The following is a 13315-nucleotide window of genomic DNA, read 5'->3' as shown; positions in this document are numbered from 1 at the left end:
AACCTCATTAAGCCCAATGTCCCAATTGTTTCTGCAATGCGTCCCTCTCCTATTGCCTGCTTAGGTCTTCTGTAAACTGTCCTGAGTCAATGGGCCCCAATGGGGCTGGTAGGCAGATGGGACACAGCCAGCCAGCATGTAACATTTAAAAAGGTGAAAAAGGGCAGGAACCCACCTTTTCCCATAGCAGAAGTTGATAGAAGGAAAGAATAATAGTGACATCTCCCATCAGCTCTCCATTAAAAGCAAAACACATAAAAGCTGGTGCCAGATTTGCCTGGAGACCTATGCCAAAAAAAAAAAATATATATAGAGACATTGATCTTTTGTTTCTTCCTTCCTTAAGCATTTGTACCTAAAATACAGAGTGAGGGGAGAATCCCAGCACTCCCTCTGAAGGCCAGCAGTCAGCTGCATTGCGAGTCCTTTCTCTACTTTGTTCCCATGCTTTTGAGTGGCACTGGCAGGTTAGTCATGCCCATTTAAAAGTTTATATACAGCAGATGTTCACAGAGCTGATCAGGAATTATGGATTTGCTGTTGTGGCTGCAGCCCTGTACGAAACACAGAAAATGTATTTGGAACACAGAGAATATACCTGCCTTGCGCAATAAATTCAAACACCGCCCTTGGTGCTGTTTGCTCAGGAGGGGACATCTGAGCCCCTGATTAGGGGACATTCCTGAAACCCAAAGCAGGTCCCTTGCATCTGACAAGGGAGAGTTCTGGCAGGGCTGGGGTGTGATGTCCAAGGGCTGAACATGCTGACAGCTCCCTCCCAGAGCAGGGTGTTACCTGCTGCCTTCCTTCTCAGAGGGAGAGGCCGACTGGCCCACACTTCTAAGAAGCAGACTTTGCATAAGTGTCATAAATCTCTGCCTTGCCTGCTACACAGTGCCATCACTGCACTGGGTATCACCAGGAACCATCCATTTGAACAGTACTTCATTTTGCAGCCCAGGGTAGAAGAAATAGATTACTTTGCCGTGTATTAGGGGGGGTAATATCTCCACCTCCTTGGTGCCTGAGACATGTCTTACCCCAATACCCAGCACTGCCTTTTCACAACATCTCCGTCTGTACCCTGTCGGTGCTCGATTTGTCTGTGTTTGTGCAGACATGCATGGCAAGGATGTGCTCCCAAGCTTCTGCAGTTCCAGAGTCATAACATTCCGGCGATCCATCAGGAAAATGTGACCAAAGGGCAGCATGGTCTTGCTTTAAGCAAGCCAAGGTAACAGGCAAACCTGCACTCCCTTCCCCATCTCGCAGGACAGGTAGTCTTTGACTGTGGGAAGGTGCAGGTGTTTATTTCGTCAAAAGCTGCAGTGATGTGTAAAAAAGAGAGGGAAGGGATCTCCCAGCTTTTTGGAGATGGCCTCTGTATAATGCCATTTGAATCTTACTTTTTGTTTGGTGGTAAGTTTTAATAGTTATCCTTTGAGGATTTTCCCTGCGAGCTTATCTGAATACACCAACAGTCTTTTTTGTAATATTCGCATTTCCCCTTTGGTTCAGCCGAGCCTACTGACAGATCATTCAAATTCAATTGTTTTATGTCTAAGCCGAACAGCTAATTAAAGTAGGGATGATTAACCTGACTGGCAGTGTCGCTCTCTCTCCCTCGCTCTCTCGCTCCCTCCCTCCCTCCCTCCCTCCCTCCTGTTCCAATCAGTCTTTTTCTCACACTCTCCCTCTCTCTCTCCCTCTCTCTCTCTCTGTCTTTTGCTCTACTGTGTGTGTGTGGTTTTTTTTTTTTTTTTTCCTCTCTCCTAAACGTGGTCTGCTTGCTGATGGCAGAATGGCACTCGGAGATTTGTGCATTGTGTCTGGTTTCCTACGGGCAGGCTGACCCAGTGCCTCTAGGGACTTATCAATAGACCACTCAGAAGAGACAGAGACAGGAGAAAGGAGGAGGGGTGGGGGGGGAGAGAAAGAGAGAGGGAGAAAGAGAGAGAGAGAGAGAGAGAGAGAGAGAGAGAGAGAGAGAGAGAGAATCAATATCAAGAATAGAAGGAGCTCCGAAGCCATTTTTTTTTTTTTTTAAAGAAGTATCAGGACTTGGGAAGAGGGTGACAAAGAAGGTTTTTCAAAGAGGCAGTGGAGGAGGTTCTAATAAATTTGGAAGGAAACAGTTCCCTGTCTTGGGAAAAAAGGAGAACTCCTGGCTGATTAGCATTCACACCAGGTATGAGATGTTCCCTACCCCTTATCACTGTCGCAACCGAGATGGAAAAAAGCGCTTTACCCCCCCCAACCTTTTTTTTTTGGTTGTTTGTTTTGGTTTTTTCTTCCCTTCTTTTCCCCCACCCCCTCAGCCGTCTCTGCTCTTTAAGTAGATGGAGCGAGCGTTTATTTTGGTACGTTGGTTGGTGGTGGCAGGGGGAGTGCGAGCTGTGGGCATTTGTGTGCTGGGAGCAGGGAGAATGGAAGCAGGGCAGCGGGGAGGGGGCGGGGGGGAGAAGAGCCGGGAGTGTGTTACTGTGTCTCCTCTTTGTGCACCCCTGGGGGGGTTACCCAAGTTCATTTCCAGCAGGTGGATTTAGACAGGGAGTTACTTAACGCTTGACCGCCAGTTTTGAAAAAAAGGAAAAAAAAGGGAAAAAAAAAAAAAAGACCTGCTTCCTATGTCTATTAAAGGAAGCTCCAATTTTTTCCCTCTCTCTCCTCTCTCTCTCTTTCCTCTCTTCCTAACCAGACAGCGGGAGGGTTTCTGGCTCCTCGCCAGCCCAAAAGCCTCTAAGTGTTTTGCACTTGTTTCAGGGAGCCCGGGGATTTTTTTCAGCATTTTCACTAGAGAACAAAGAGTTCTTTACAAAGGAAGGGGGAGAGCGAGCTTAACGCCTGAGATATGTTTTTCTATTTTTATTAGGGATTTTTTTTCCCCCTCCTAAAAAGAATGAGAGAGAAGCAAAGCACAGAATGTGTGGCAGCAACAAAATAGATTGAAAGGAAATGCAGTTCCCTTACCTCCAAATTATAATTTGGAAATAATAAGAACAGGAATGGAAGGGGTACAAGAAGAAGTGAGTTTGGTATGTCGTTCTTTTCTCCCCTTTTTAAACTCTCTCTTTAAATTCCAATTGCTGTTTTGCCAACTTACCTAGCATCTTTTTTTTTTTTTTTTTTTTTTTTTGGCATAAAAGTTATACTGCAAACCGTTTCTGTTTACTTAAAAAATCAAGCAACAAATTTTTACTGGGAGAAAAAAAAGAGGGAAGTGGGGTGGTTTCGGTAAAAAAGAAGCAAATTAGTGGGAACAGAAATCTTTCACTTTCTGTCACTTAGAAAAAAAGTTGGTAATGGCTTGTTGAAGCTAGGATCCTAAAATACAGATGGGGCACTAACGTCTGTGTCCACGGACCCAGCTTTCCCCTGACCATCTGTCTAAAAGTCACCTCTCATTGGCAGCTCAAATGATTAGTAGGAGCTCAGGGATTTTTTTGTTGTTGTTTATTTGTTTGTTTCCTTGTTCCTCTTGTTAGGTGGGACCTTCTTTTAAATGGCTCCATTTCACCTTCTGAGTTTAGTTCTTCCGTCGATCCCCAGATTGAGGGTTTCAGGATAGACTTGCACTGTAGATTTTTTGTTCTTCTGAATGTGTTTCTTAGAGATACACTCTTTGTCTATTTGTATGTGAAAAAGGCACATGTCATTTACAAGGGAATAGTGCATCATGTTTAAGGAGATGTTTTATTTGAATTTTGTTGCATATAGTGTATAGCACACAGGATCTTCTCTGTAGCATCTCCTGTGCAGTGGTTAGAATGTTTGAGAATATATACTGTTGCAAATTCAGTAGCTTAAGGAAGTGCCTTCCAAATTCTGCCTTCCTTCCTATATTGATTTGTATTTTCCTGGCTTTGACAAATTGACAATCTAAGAGCAGCATCATATAGCAGAGGTACAGAAAACAGCAGAGGAAACTGCATGTTATATGCCCCCTAAAAATCCTCAGCACACAAAGCACAAAACTAGATGAAATTATTAGAGAGTTACGATGCTCTTTCTGGCTGCACTACTACTACTACTACTACTACAATACCTTGATTTTTATTTTCATGCTGCAGGCTTTCTTCAGAAAAGAAAGCCTGCAGCATGAAGTGTTGTCTGTTACAGCTTCCTAGGCACTGCATATATGTTGTAACACTACTTTTAAGCAACACCTATGCATTGTGTAAGTGTACATAGGGAATTAGTCCATTTACATCTCCCCATATGATGAGGATGAGAAAAAAATCCACCCTTGGGCTCTGCTTGCACCACTTTAGAAATCCCAGCACCCTACAGTGCCGAAACATTCTGCAGGATACAGCCCATCCCGTGCAGAAACTGGGGAACGGGGAAACTGTCCATGACAAGTGAAACCACCAGTTAAAACACAGTTTTGTTTTCATACCAGTATCTAGACTTAGGGCTTGCACCCTCACGGCTTCATTAGCTGGGACTCTTCCCTCTCCAAAGCTGCCGTGGGCACAGCTCTCCCAGCAGAAGTTGGGGACTCATCGCAGACTGAAGTCCCCACTCCGAGTACAGGTTCCTTTGCTGCCGGTAACCCAGGTGTTCTGCCTTTCCATGGGCAGCAGCAATAGTTGTGCCAAGCTCAAAGTTCTTAGCGGGCTTCCCAGTTTAATGTGGAATGTTTGACTGAGAGGGATGGACTACCATAACAAAAAGAAAAACTTTTGGGAAATTCCAAATGCCTTCCTTTTACTTAAAATCCTTCCTTTCCTCATTCCTCCAGACAGTTTTCCCAACCCCTGATGTTTTTCATGGTCTGAATATTTTCTTTGACTTTCCTCTCTTGCTCTCTCTAAAAAAGAAAAAAAAATCACAGGAAAAGTAAGCAAAAGAGAGCAGAAATGGGACTTGGCCTTTGAAGTTTTCCATAGGATAAGCAGTCTCGGGTTTTTTCTGCATGAATATTTTTTCTTCTCCCCCCACCCGACCTCTCCATCCCTTCTTTATTTTTTTTTTTTTTAATCTAACAATTTTTTGTGATAATTTTGTATCTGCAACCCTGGAGATGGTAATATATGAGAGAGGTCAGAACACAGCTGAAACCTAGATTTAGCCCCCCCAGTCTCAACTAGAAGGCGTCTTCCAGTGGCTGTCACTGTATCCAGAAGTAGGGAGAAGGATGATAGCTGTCTTTTGGGGACTCTGTGGACCTGACCTGAGAGTAACACATTCACAGTACAGGAGAAAAGAGAGAGAGGGGGAAAAATATTTTAGAAAATGGGGAAAGAAAAGCTCTTTGAGCAGTAACACACTGGCTCTTTCTTCCTGCAGGCAATCCGCTCCAGCTCCTGGCGACGTGTCCTGCACTATCAGATATCATATGACTCTTTATTTGGACTCCCGTTAGCAGTATGGGCCTGTTAGGAGGCTGTTTGTTTTCTTTTCCTTTCATTTCCTTCTCCTTAGTTCCCCCCTATTTTATGTGTGCCCGTGTGAGCGTATCCCCTTTATAATCTCTCTTTTTGTGCTGAAGCTTTATAGAGAAGAAAAAAAAAAAACTTAGTAATTTCCCAGAGCTGTTTTCAATCCTCTGCCAAAATTGAAGTTCATTGTCGAGTTGTAAAAATAAATAACACCTTTCGGCTTAACTTCTCTCTTTTGCTTCTTCCTGTGCCCTTTCTGGCACTTCTTGGTGTGTCCGTATGTACCCGTACGTGTCTCCCTGTGTCTCCTGCCTGCATGGGTGAAGTTGGGATACACCTGTGTCAGTCTAAGGAGGAGTACAGAGCTGCCTGCTGCCACTCCGTGCCGTTCCTTTCACTTTCATAAACTTCCCTCTGTTTATTTATTTATTTCATTTGGGCACCTTCTCCACACAGAGTTTGAAAAGCGGTCAGGCAGCGATCCCTGTACTGGGGTTTTCTGCATTTAGGTGAGCAAATGGGGGAAGTTAGGGCTATGAGAAAATGAAACGTTGTGCTGGAGGAAAAGAGGATGAAGTGCAAGTTGGAATTTAGACACGCTTTGTGTACGCCGCCCATAAAAGTTTCCTGCATCAGAACTCTTGTGCCTAATAATAGGATGGGGGGAGCCAGACAGCAGCTAACAATTGAAGGTGTGTAGCAAAGTAGCCTTGTGGCAGCAGCATTTCTGATAGCGAGTCGCTTTTAGTTAAGGGAGATGATATTTTTCCCTGTTTGTGCTGTCTTTAGTACTTCATTATTTAGACAAACACCACTGCAAAACTTTTTTGTCTGAAAATGATAAGTCATGTCAACAGAAACACTGAATTGAAATCAAATTTACTAAATCGTTGCAAGGAAAAAGGTCTGTCTTTCCAAAAGAGAGGTAATGTTTTGTTTTGATACTTTCCTATGCAATGTTTTAATTTCTCTTTGTGAAACTAAGGATTTCTGTTGAGAATTGTTAAGAATTGATTTATAAAGCTGGGGGGGAGTGAAAATCCGTAAAATGTTCCAAAATGAAAGGTTTTGAAGGAAGGACATTTAAGTTTTATCGGAGGAATTTAAAGTGTTTGGGGTTTTTTTTATTTGCTTCAGTTTTTTGCAGCCTGAATCATAATATACTTTGTCAAGCAAATCAGTAAATGAGCTTTTTTCACAACGTTGCTCCCTCTGTAATTATTGCTGTATTTTTATGGAACTTGGTGTTTTATTTGTCCGAATTTGGTAAGATCAGCAAAGCCAAAATCCTGTTTGCACTGTAGAGACACAAGGGAGTTACTGATACTTTCTGTCAGAGGTAGGTGCTTTGGCCAGCCAGTCCTACTAAGTTGTGCTGTTCAGCAGTGACTGTGTGCGGGCCGATCGCCACGCTGCGGGGAAAAGTATGGGCAGATTTTGGGGTGTGATTTATATGCATTTTGGGCTGATATTCCTATTAACACAGCTGAAGAACTGTAAGTTTTAACTTTTCCTCTCCAGTGTATACTTAGGCCAGTGTACAAAAGCAATCTTGTAAGTGAGGCAAATACAGACCAGAGGGTTTTTTGTTAAGAATCCAGAAACAATTCCGTTTCACTTGTACTGTATGTGTGTAAATTGAGGTTGCCCAGCTAGTTGGTGATGTTTCTTACTTCTCATCTAAGACACCTTCCCACTGAAGTCAGTGCAGGTTTTCCTGAGGAAAGGTAATGAAAAACAGAGCTAGAAGATCAGGATTTAGAGTGGTCCCCTTGAATCAGTGTTGGAAACCAGAAACCTCAGTGTGTGCTTGCACAGCACAGCATCCCTCTGGAGCCTGCAGGGTGCACTCGCTTTAGTGGAGGTGCTAGAGCTGAGTTGAGATGACTCCTGCAGTCTGAAACTTTACTTGTGTATGCGTCCAGTTCCTCCAGATAAATACCAGTGTCTGCTTCCCTCTCAACAGCACACCATTTCTTTTTATTTAGTTTTTGCTAGTTGACCCAGTGAGGAGTAAGAGACTCTTTGACCAGAGGCAACATTTTCAGGCTTCTTTCCTTTTCTCTCTTACTTGACCAACTTAAAACCAGCTTCACTGTAATGTTTCATGCTTAGGCATGTTCATGCTCCTGAGGAAGCAATTACAGACTTTGTTGGAAGAAATTTGGTCTTGAAGTAAGTATTATGAATGTTTAAGAATTGTGTGCTCTGCGTGCATGGTACATGATGTTCCCTGGTACTCTAGGCATGCTCCGGTGCTCTGAGCAGCCCTTGCTGTGGGTATTGTATTTATTTGTCAGCTCATTCTGGTAGCCGCCCATGAATTTAGTTGACTTGACAATCAGTAAACAGCTCCACGATAAGGCTGAAGTTTGAGAGCAATGTAAGTGGGAATTAAAAGGCTTCTTTCAAGTTTTTGGCCATTTCAATGGATTGTTGCTCAGCATCTTTATTTATAGGGAAAAAAAAAACCCACGCTCTTCAGACTTCTTTAACATCATCTCTTCAGAGTGGATTCTTTCATTTCAAAGTTGTTACAAGCTTAAATAATTACAAAAGACATATTTAGCTACCTCACAAAATAAATAGAGCAAAGAGGCGCAGAGAGCTGAAAGCCAAGTGCTGCAGCTAATGTCTGAAGGTGGTGCTCTGGGCTGGGCAGAGGAGGACAGGCTCACCGCTGCTGAAGTTTTGTTAGCATAATTTGGACTTGGTGGAATTGCACCAAAGTTGTGTTTTGACTTGGCTTAACTTCACTGCTTTCATCTGACTTTTTTTCTAAGCCAGCTCAATCCAGATCTGTTCAGTGCTCAGGAGGGTGATAGCCAAGGGACAAAACAGCTTGTCTAACACGTCTCTTTAGTGCACCAGTGTGTGGCTTGTGAGGCCTCAGACTGGATCACCACTGTCAAGAGAAATGTGTTTTCCTACAGTGTAATAAGTTGTCCTGCTGCTTTCAGATGTCAGAGATCCCCAGTTCAGCACTTGGTGAAAAGGTCTGCTCTCAGAAGAGGTTTCCCTTCCATTTAACATTTCATTAGTGCACGCAAGTCATGTAAATGTGATGTGGCCAGCAGGAGCAACAAATTCTGGTTTATTTTTGCTAGGATATATGTATTAGCTCTATGTCTGTATTAATGTTATGGTGAGATGGTATTTCAACCTAAACACCAATTTCAGTGCCTTACCGCTAAAAAATGAGCTGAGTTGAAATGTCAAGTAGTTGTTCCAAGCTCAGAGGTGAAGCTTATGCTGTTTTGGAAACTATGAAGAAAGTCATGGTTACTTTTTTTCTCTTTTTTTCTTTTTTAATGTGTTGGGCAGCCACACTAAGACAGGAGCATTTTCTATTAACTAATTACTGAAACCCATTAATTTTTCCATTCTCTTTCTATTTTTAATTTTTCTTACTTCTTCAATACAAAATGAAAATTATAAAGAGCTAATTTCCTTAAACTAATTAGACTCACAATTTTAATCTCACAAAACCCAGGAAATTCCAAGCGATGTTTTTTTGTAACTCTGCCATGTTGCACATGCCTCTCTCCTCTTTGAAACTCTTGTCTTGGCCTTCAAAAAATTCTGGGAAAACACTCAACGCTTGCCTGAGCCAGCCTTCTTGGTCCAAACTCTCCTGAACTTCTGGCACTGCTAGGCATCCAAATCCAGATTTTGTGATTTGAGCTCATCACTTTTGAAAATAACTACATGGAATTTCCAGACATTTCTTTGTAAGAAATTAAGGGTATAAAATAAACAAAAAAAAAAAATTAATATTTAGAGTGAGTCTGTTTCCACTGAAGCCAGCACAAGCAGAATCCACATCCTCTGGCTAAAATTTCTCAGGGCACTTTCCAAAACTTGATTTTTGCTCAGATGGCCTTTTCAGTTTTGACCATCTGGAGAGCAGTTAAGTTAGTTACAGGGAATATTCTTTAGGCAGTCCTCTGAATAGGACTCCTAAAACTGTTTGACCTGTTAATCTCAACTACATATCCCATCAAGCCAGCATGAGAAATAATTTTTGTTCCGTGCTCCCAGAGAAAAGGATTTAGTAATAGTTTCTTTGGCTGGAGAATCAGGAAATACCAGTGAAAGTTCTTTGAAATGAAGATGCCAGTCTTCTTCAGTGAGCTCAACTGTGATAGATAGATAGATAGATAGATAGATAGATAGATAGATAGATAGATAGATAGATAGATAGATAGATGATAGATGGATAGATAATCTTTTTTTGTTTTCTTTGAAATATATCCCCACAATTTTCAGAAGGCACAGAAAATTATCAATGCCACAATAACCTTGTACAGCTTGAGAGTGCTAAGCAGGGCGGATCTGAGGCAGACATCCCTGCTAATGAGAGAAGCCACCAAGCTGGTTTCAGGCTTTAGTTTGTGCCATTGCCTGCACACTGCTGAAGCACCAGGATGTACCCTACAAGGAATCTTCCGCTCTGTAATAATTTTTAACATCCTGATCCAATTTTTTAACTTCTATTTTCATTAAATTCTCAGCAAGCATGAGAAGCATGGCAAAAATGGACCCTCTCTAAACAGTCTCTTCTACTCATACAGTTAAAACTTCCGTCCCTCATAAACAACAAAAAAACCAACAACAACAACAATTACATCAAAAGAATATATATAGAAGAAAGTTAAGGGGAACATTGATTTTCAGGCTATTCATTTTGTGTTATGCTCATGTCAGACACCATACGACTTTTCTGGTGCTCGCTTTGGAGAACCTTTGTGAAACTCTGTAGAAACTGCACCAAGCAAAGTCAGTGAGTGAGGAGCAATCTTGTTTCTGATCAAAAGTAAGTAATCTGCCAGCTAATGATGACAGAAACCTGGAGAGCCTAAGGTGCTCCTTTTTATCAGAGATATAAAAATAGAAATTCAGATTGCTGCTAAAGATTGCATAATGTCCTGGCTAAATTTCAGTCAAGGCAATTGTATTTGGCCTCCTTGGATTCCCTCTGAAGTGTCGGTTGTGCAGAGCAATGTTCAGTTCCAGACCTCAAGCACACCATAAGGGTATGGAGCACAGTTAAGCAGCTGCCACCTCCCACTCTTGGGATGGCTGTATTAGCACAGCTCAAAGTAATCACTTTGCAATTTGATCAATGACTGACTCAACAATGACAACAGTCAACACCTCTCTTCCATACCTTCATTTGTCTAAAATGCTTGTTATAAAATCTGACAGCTTGGGTCTCTTTCCCAAAATGGTCTGGTGATGTTTGTAAGAACTATCTCTGTTTTGCAGATGAGGAAACTGAGGCACAGAAATGCTTAAGTGTCTTTTCTAAATGCACACAGCAAATCAATGGCAGAGCCAGAAGAATAACTTGGGAATCCTTGTTCTCAGTCTCATGCTCTGAGCACTAGGAAACACTACCCCTCTGAATGTAAGTTATTGTTATTAAGATGTGGTTTATCTTTCATGTGAGTCGCCATCTGTTATATTGCCTACTTGCTATTAGTTACGAAAGCTATTCAAATTTTAAACTGTTTTGCATTCTCACAGCTACTTAAGCCCACAGTAGACTTTTTGACAACAGTAACAGCGCTTCTCATGTGAAAGAACTGGACAAATATTAACTCATGTTTTTTCAGTAAATTTTTGCAATGCCATAAACCCACAGTTTAGACTGAATTTAAACAGACCTTGAAAAATCCATGTATTTGATGCTGATTGGTTCCATGTCTGTCAGTTGTACTTCAGTTAAGACATGACTGTATATTCTCATAGATATGATTAAGAACATAAATATCCAAATGGTAATTTAAAGTAAATTGGTTGCTTGATAACTTTATGTATCTTGGGCCTAACAGCTCTGCTACGGTCCTTTGAACATGTAGTTGGAAAAACATATTAATCTTGGGCTCTTAGTGATGCTCCTGGGGACCTCAGTGAGCCAAGGAGAACTAGGCAGGTGTACTGGAGGCAGTCTGGAAAAGCCCTGAGCAGGAGCTGGGGTGGGGACTGCAGTTGTAAAATGAGAAAAGGCTTTTGAAAAGTAGAAGTTTCTTTTTCTCTTAGTGTACAAGTGGGTGCTAGGGGATACGTCCATTCAGATCCTCACAGTCACCACTTTTAAAAGAGCTCTGGTGCTCAGGCTTGTGAAGGGGTAACCCCTGAAAACAGGGAGAAATAGCCTTGTAGATGAAGAGGGAAAGAATTGTCCCAAACTATCCAATGGCTGCTAGCAGGTGGAAAAACAGGGACACAGCAAGGAAGAATCCTAGACAAACTGGACACTGATGCCTTTTCATCTCTGAAGATGGTCAAGAGGGAAGGGCACTTCCAATAATCTTAACTAGTTACTTTTACAATATAAAGCTTACTGAATTTCTGGAAGCACTTTTATTCTGCTGAGCTGGAACATATCTTTCAGAGAAACAGATAATCCTTAAGTTTAAATCCTTAACTAATCAGGACATGTGGTCATCAGGAATGACCACATATTTAAGACAATTATTCTGAAGATTGTAAAGTCTGTTCTACTTGTTTTGAGTCTGAATTTGACTTAACTTCAGCTATGCCTTTGTCTGATGTATTAAGGAGCCCTCTACTGTCAGAAATCTTCTCCCCATGCTTGGATTAATAAACTTTGCTGGTCTGGCTAACAGGTGGTAAATTTTTGACACCCAGAATAGAGTTAGAGGGAATGGGGACGTGGGTAATGGAATTTGAAGTGAGAGATGAGGAGGTACTTGTGGCAGAAAAAGTGGGTAAATGAAGAAGAAAAACAGTATGCAGAGTGGGTTTCTTTTTGTACTTGAATATATAAGGCAGAAATGAAAGAAAAATGTGGCTAAAGTCAAAGATCCAGTTATAAAGAGGGAAAGAGATGGGAACAAAAGAGACAAGGTCTTGAGAATTCACACGGAAAGTAATGAGAAAAAATAAGTATCATAAAGCTACTAAAAACAGGAAAAAGAAACAAATTTAGTCTGCAGTAGTCAATAAGGTCAAAACAAATGGTAAAATATCAGAGTATGTTAAGAATGTAACAAAAAAGTAGCAATAATTCACCTTGGATTAGGGTTTCTCAAGCAGCGGGTACTTTCCCATCTCACAGGAGGCCAGCGGGTTTAGCTCATTATGGCATTGAAAATGCACTACTTAATCTGAAGGTTAGAGAGGGGTTGGTACAGTTTTGAAAGGTCTGAACACATTCAAACTTTGTGAAAAAGACTGGCCAAATTTTCTGCCCAAGGCCTCTCTGTGCTCAGGATTAAAACTCCAATGTTCAGGGCATAACGAAAGGGAGGCCTAATTAGGCAAGAGAAAGCTCTTCTGACACACATAGCTTTTGCTTTTTTTTTTTTTTTCCCTACCAACAAAGGAACAAAGAATAGGGTAAAACTTTATTACGGTAAGTGTACTGTTCGTTTTCTCTAGTTGTTTCTCTTCCAGCCCTCTCCAGAGCAGCAGCTCTCTTTGTTCTGGAGGCTGGGACACTGCAGAACGGAATCGTTCCTCACCCGCTGCCCACTCATGGTGCAGCCTGGAACAGGTCACTTAGCCCCTGGCTTCAAATTACTCCAGCCATCTCTAAAACCAGCTGGTGGTTTCCTGTCTCAGGGGCAGATGAGAAGATGGCATCAGCATGGCCTGTGAAATGCTTGCAAAATAATTAGGTGCAATTAGCAAGGTTGTCTCTGGATTTCACACAGTTCAGTATGAAGAATTCTTGCATCTTCAAATATTGTAGCATTTTTCTCCTGTCCTCCTTCACCTGTGAAATATCTCTGTTGATGCTTATTATTGAGTGTGAGTATAATGAGGGTTTCATGCTTGGAAGATATTAATGTTTTCCTCTTAAAACTTGATAAAATCCCTAGCTAAGTAAAAGTCTGGTTAGTTTTTATTAAGAAAGAAAAAATATTTTACTGAAGACATTGGTTTGCTTGTGAAAATAC

At 41.6% G+C, this 13315-nt stretch overlaps 1 protein-coding gene across 21 annotated transcripts in view; it reads left to right on the top strand.

The window, feature by feature from the left end:
- ZBTB20 (zinc finger and BTB domain containing 20) overlaps positions 1-13315 on the top strand; it is a 475279-nt gene that overhangs the window by 382257 nt on the left and 79707 nt on the right. The window contains exon 1 of one of the 21 annotated variants that reach the window (XM_030234815.2): positions 10653-10794. The exons of the other annotated variants lie outside the window; for them this stretch is intronic. The gene's annotated coding sequence lies outside the window, so the exon portion shown is untranslated. Of the gene's footprint in view, positions 1-10652; positions 10795-13315 lie in introns of those variants that run through there. 21 annotated transcript variants of the gene reach the window in all.

Source organism: Serinus canaria, chromosome 1 (genome assembly GCF_022539315.1).
Source record: "Serinus canaria isolate serCan28SL12 chromosome 1, serCan2020, whole genome shotgun sequence".
NCBI classification, from domain to species: domain Eukaryota; kingdom Metazoa; phylum Chordata; class Aves; order Passeriformes; family Fringillidae; genus Serinus; species Serinus canaria.
The sequence above is the reverse complement of the archived record's forward strand: the minus strand, read 5'-3'. Positions and strand labels throughout refer to the sequence as shown.